The 6,041-nt window shown below is 46.6% G+C and overlaps 1 pseudogene; it reads left to right on the forward strand.

Moving 5' to 3' along the window:
* Positions 1–2,588: 2,588 nt before the first annotated feature.
* LOC112065247 (uncharacterized) lies at positions 2,589–2,703 on the forward strand (annotated as a pseudogene).
* The last annotated feature ends 3,338 nt before the right edge of the window (positions 2,704–6,041 follow it).

The following is a 6,041-nucleotide window of genomic DNA, read 5'->3' on the forward strand; positions in this document are numbered from 1 at the left end:
ATCAGAATCGAATGCAAGCCGTGTTCTTTCTACTCCTCTGTTTTGAAACGATGGAGAAAGTCCCTTTAGATATTCACATCAAAAATTCCAAATGCGTGCATTGTAAAGCCCAACTCCGTTACAGGACACGAGCAAAGGGAGTCATTCATGGGTCCAGTGCAAAAACGGTGTGACAGGGACTTCCCTGGTGACGCAGTGGTTAAGAATCCGCCTGCCAATGCAGGGGACATGGGTTCGATCCCTGGTCCGGGAAGATGCCACATGCCGCGGAGCAACTAAGCCTGTGCGCCACACCTACTGAGCCCTCGTGCCACAACTGCTGAGCCCCTGCGCCACAACTACTGAAGCCCGCATGCCTAGAGCCTGTGCTCCGCAACAAGAGAAGCCACCGCAATGAGAAGCCCACGTACCACGATGAAGAGCCCCCGCTCGCCGCAAGTAGAGAAAGCCCGCGTGCCGCAAGTAGAGAAAGCCCGCATGCAGCAACGAAGACCCAACGCAGCCAAAAATAAATAAATGAAATAAATAAAAATTAAAAAAAACCAAACAAACCAACGGTGTGACAGCTCATCGACCCCAAAGATCTTGAAAACGGGACCACATTACATTTCCTGGAATAGGAGGGTCCTCCAAAGAAACTCTCTAACCCCATACCTGTTCTCAAGGATGAGGCCCATTTTCTTTCCTGGATACTTGAAGCAAAACTGAACTTTTCAAAGCCTGAAGTTTGACGCTCGGCCCAGCAGCAAATTCACTTGCCAACCCCCCCACTTCCTCCCCGTAGCCCCGTTCTCTTCCACTTTAAAGCATTATCTCATCTCAGCATTGCCGCTTTTTTTAAGTTCAATGTCAATAGCTAGTTAGGAGAGGGCAGGAGGGTCAGGGTTTAGGACTCCAAACCGTCCTTGACGTTACTCTGTAGACGGATCTGCTGTTTGCATCAGCCCCATAAAAAAATAAAAAAAATAAAAATCCCTCTTTACTATCTGAGAAAAGATCAGAACAGGAAAATGTCAGTTTGAGAGCTGACAGAATTCTGATAAGAACGAACTGGAAATGAGAGAAAGAAAGGAAGAAATGCTGTCACTCAGAGTTTTTAATTTAATGTTTTTAGACAAATATGTTTCCCACTGAGTGTGTATGTTTTTCTCACACACGAGTCTTCCGTCCTTCCACCTCTTTTCCAAACGCTCTTCTTGAGAGAAAGGCTGTCTATTTTGACTTGATTTGATTTGATTTTTACGGTCTTTCCACAACCTTTCAAAGATCTGGAAGGGTCACCCCTCCTGGCCTGAGAGCTGTGAGCACATTCACTCCACAGCATTTCTTCTAAGCCCTGGAATCGTTTCCACTTTCAGAAGTATCTATACATATTTTTAGAGTTAGGGAGATAATTTAAATTCTCAGGCTTAATTGAACCGACAGAATGGAGAATGGAGCGCTCCAGATGGAAACACTTTCAGAGTGTGACGACCTCTGAGTTCAAATTTAATACCTACATAATAAAGGCTTGAAGATAATATAATGGGCATTGTTTCTGTTGCCTTATTTTTTTTTTTTTTCACTTGTGTAGCAACTTTCCTATTAGAGGAAATGGCTGGTGTTTTTAAATACAGGCTACACGAAACATCAAGAAATGACCCCCATTAGAAGATATATTTTTCATGAAGAAAAGGCCAAGTCTTTGATGAATAAAATGCTCAGTAAGCGTTAAGTGTTCTTCTGAATGGAAAAAACAACAGCAACAACAACAACTTTTTCTGGAAACTAGGCAGTTGCCCAGTTCACCAACAAGGCATTTATTGAGCACCTACTCTATGCCTGGCACTCTACCAGGCATTTGATATCATCTCACTTAGATATTATTATCCACATTTTTCAGCGGAGAAGAATGAGGTGAAGAGGGGTGGGTTTGCCCAAGATGGCAGAGAAATGGCGTGACAGACCCAAGGTGCACACCTGGTGGGGCTGCTAAGCATCCTCTGTGTACCGGCCATGTCCAGCATTTAGTGACTTTTGTCCTGCATCTTTATGCAGGGTGCCTTAAATGTCCTGTATTCAGCTACTTTTAATAAGTTACAAAGGCTTGTTACAGCTACTTTTCAAATTTAACTAAGTGTTCTGTATTTTTATTTGCTAAATCTGGCACCCCTGATATCTGTATCTCAAAATCCCAAATCTAGAGGTTTGCCCCTTCTTCTACACGAATGAAACAAGTTTTTCTGGACACTTGATGCAATGAGCAATGTACACACTAGGCCTGATCTATAGTAGTTAGGAGTGTGCGCTCTGCAGTTGTTGAGACTTGGGTCTCATCCTTGCTCCACCACTTGCAAGCTGTGTGACCTTGGACCTCCCTGAGCTTCAGGCTGCCTAGCTGTAAAATGAGGACAAGAGTGGTACCTACTTCATAGGGTTGTATGGAGATTTAAGAAGAGAATGCATGTAATAAAATAACCCGGTTTCTGGCACATAGTAAGCGATCAAGAAATATTAGCTATTACCTGTATCTTCAAAATTATTCTACTATGGCTCTTCTAAAGCACAGCTCTGCTCAGGCATCCCTTTGCCTTAAAACATCAATTCTCGCGCTCGCTTCGGCAGCACGTATACTAAAATTGGAGCGATACAGAGAAGATTAGCACGGCCCCTGCTACTTGAAGCAAGGATGACACGCAAATTCGTGAAGCGTTCCATATTTTTGCAGCCGCGTAGCACAGGGAGATCAGCTCGGTGCTTTGTGTCCACCTAGAGGGGATGGGATAGGGAGGGTGGGAGAGAGGGAGACGCAAGAGGGAGGGGATATGGGGATATATGTATACGTATAGCTGATTCACTTTGCTATACAGCAGAAAGTAACACACCATTGTAAAGCAAAAGATGTTTTAGAAAAAGAAAATCAATTCTTTACAAGAAACAATACAGATCCCTTATCTTTGTATGTAATGTCTGACCCCACCAAACTATTCCCTGCTACCACACATACGAAACAGTCAGTCAATGGCTCTAAGCATAACCTGCTGAATACAACTCTGAATGTGACTAAGGAAGCAATTATGTTTTCAGATTTAAGTGTGAATTCTTTTTCTGCCACATAGGATTAACTGATATCGGGTCCTTGGGCTTCGTTGTCCTTATAGGTGGATTTCACTTTTTAATTAAAGATGCCATATAACTTAGGATGTTCTGGGATCCTCTGCACAAGAACACCACACTGGAGTAGGCAGAATGCTAGAGAAAGTGTCAGTGGGAAGATTTTTGTGGGGGAAAGAGTTGAGGTTTTGTCTGTCCGCCACCCTCGAGGCTCACACCCCTCCCTCTGACCAAGCTCACCTCCTGGCTTCAAAGCAGCCAGGCTATAAACACTAAGGAGGGATTTTACTGGCCCATCCTCAACTGGCTATTTTATTGTCTGGCATTTCCGCTACCTTCTCTGGGAGTTGACAAAAATATCTTCCATAAAACGGTGTTTGCTTTTGCAGGCTTGGATTCATGTTGTCCGCGGGGGCTTCCTCTGTAGCTACATTGTCTTCTCTAGCCCTTGCCATGCTGTCTCCTGGTCACCCTGTGTCCTTGGGAGGCGTCAGCCGCTGTCTGGACGCTTCTATCCCTGACCTGGGAGACATCGAGAAGCACCAGGCCCTGGCGGCATCCCCATGCACGGGGCAAAGCCTAGAACCCCAGGACGGGGACCAGGCGGGAGGTTAAGTCAGAAGGGAGGGTGGGAAACAGCCCCAAAGAGCCAACATTCCCCCTGTGAGACAAAAGAAGTGGTAGGCCAAAGGCTTGCCTTAGTAAAAACCAAGGATACAAAGCAGGCCTCTTTATAGACACATGACCTGCATCCCTGAGGCCCTGCTCTTTACGGATTCATGCACTGGCATAAGTTCTAAATTGCTGCCAGTTTCACAACTGTTTTTGATTTAAAGGCCTCCAGGCCATGATATTCCAGGGCAAAGAGAGATTTTTCTTCAAGCCGAGCAGAAGAGCGAGATCAGAGCGCCCCCATGGCTTGCGACAACCGACTTCACCTCCAACTTGGGAAATCGTAATTCATCTCTCCCCATCTCCAAAACGTACTTCCATTTGGAGATAAGCGAACACACTGGAAACCATTCGGAGGAGGCTCCAAGGGGCAGAGCAGTCAAGCGCAGCGGCTATAAACATAACTTCCTTTTCCAAAAAAATAAAAGTACATCTCAGAGTTTTCCAGAAGTTAAGACGGTGTGTGATGTCTGAGCTGTAACACCAACCATCTCTGGAGGCCGGTAGAAAGAGTAGGGCTCAGTGACACCCCAGGAATAGAGTTCACGCGGACAGGGAATGCTTGACAAATCCCTTCAGGGAGGAAAGAAACGAAGGGGCGCTCACCTCACTTTACGGTAACCCAGTTGGGGAAGAGCAGGAGGGTGAGCCAGGGTAATTATACAGGCATTTTATTAGCCCCCACTGCCTTTCAGAAGGCAAAGTATGAACTCCTAAATGCTGTAGTTGGGATCTTCTTTACCTCCTCTTCCTCCCAGCTCCAAGGAAAAGGCCAGAAGAACCAGGGCCTTGTCCAGTGTGTGCTGTACCTTCCTGCCATTTAGGAAAAGGCACTCCCTCTGGAGGGACAGTTAGGAAAAGGTGGCCACACTGGGTAGACAAAAGCCCGTGGACTGCATGCCTGGAGGACCAACTTTTCCTGTGTGTGAAGATGAAGTCACCTGCCCTTCCATCTGGACACCGCCCTGTGTCCGAGCACTCTGCGAGACAGCTTGGCAGGTCGAACATCAGCTGGTTTCAGCCCCCAGTTGTCCCCTCAGCCAGGCACGTTTACAAAACCCACAAAACACCCAACCATGCATGGTGGCCCTAATAGGAATTATACCTCCAACACGCTTCTGTGACCTATTGACCTTGTAGAGATGATCACCTCCCTCCTCCCAATCATCCAAGCCTATTTATCCCAGAACAGTTTTGCCCAATTCCCTTTGAGTGATAATTGCATATTCACAGCCAAGGGCACAAAAGGAAAGAAATAGAACTTGGGTTAGAAGGGCAGAATTTCACCCCGACACTGCTCGTAGATAATGGAGCCAGTGGCAATGTTCAGCAGCCCCATGAGGACTTCCCCCTCCATCAGGTGGAAACCTGTGCTGCCCCCATCAGAACAGAGGGGTTTGGGGCGACGGTCTCACTCCCACAGGAAGAGCTGGCATAAAGAGATGGCTCTGACAACGAAACTGCAGCCTCGCTTTAGGCCCTCCTTACACAAATTGCTCTAGACAGTGCCACAGCCACTTCTCTCACTAAAGAAGATCCCCATATAAAGAAGCAGGATGCCATTGACCATGCAATGCACCTGGGGAGACCAGACCAGAGTTCTTGTTGCCCTGGCAACACCAATATGAATATGCCCAAAAGGGTGGACGAGGTGGGTTGGCAAAAAAATTTTATTGGCTGGGACTTCCCTGGTGGTCCAGTGGTTAAGACTCCACGCTCCCAGTGCAGGGGGCCCGGGTTCCATCCCTGGTCAGGGAACTAGAACCCGCATGCTACAACTAAGACCTGGTGCAGCCAAATAAATAAATAAATGTTAAAAAAAAAAAAAAAAAGAATAGCTTATTAGCAACAGTTGCCACCTCCAATCTCCCTGTGGGAGTGGGCTTCATGCCCACTCATGTCTCCTATGCCCTCCCTTCAGCATATGTGGCTTCATGACCTCTGCTGGCAGGCAGGGCACAGAGACCAGGTGATCTGGATCCTTCTAGTGAGTCTAGACCGGACTTGAGAGTAAAGGCCAAAAAAAAAAAAAAAAAAAGAATGAAATAAGAGGATCCCTTGTGAATGGATCTGAGTCCTGAATCTCTTCCCAACGTGGCTTTAAATTTTCCCTACAAATATTTGGATCTGTGCATAGCAAGTCTGATTTCATGGAGCAACTTGCTCTCTCGATGACCCCTGGGTCCAAGAGTTGGCTGGAGACGGAAACGACTGGCCAAAGCCTGGATGGATTCAGCTGAGCTCAGTCCCTGAAGGCTTTGTTCTTCAATCTGTTT

Source organism: Physeter macrocephalus, chromosome 17 (assembly GCF_002837175.3).
Source record: "Physeter macrocephalus isolate SW-GA chromosome 17, ASM283717v5, whole genome shotgun sequence".
Lineage (NCBI taxonomy): Eukaryota > Metazoa > Chordata > Mammalia > Artiodactyla > Physeteridae > Physeter > Physeter macrocephalus.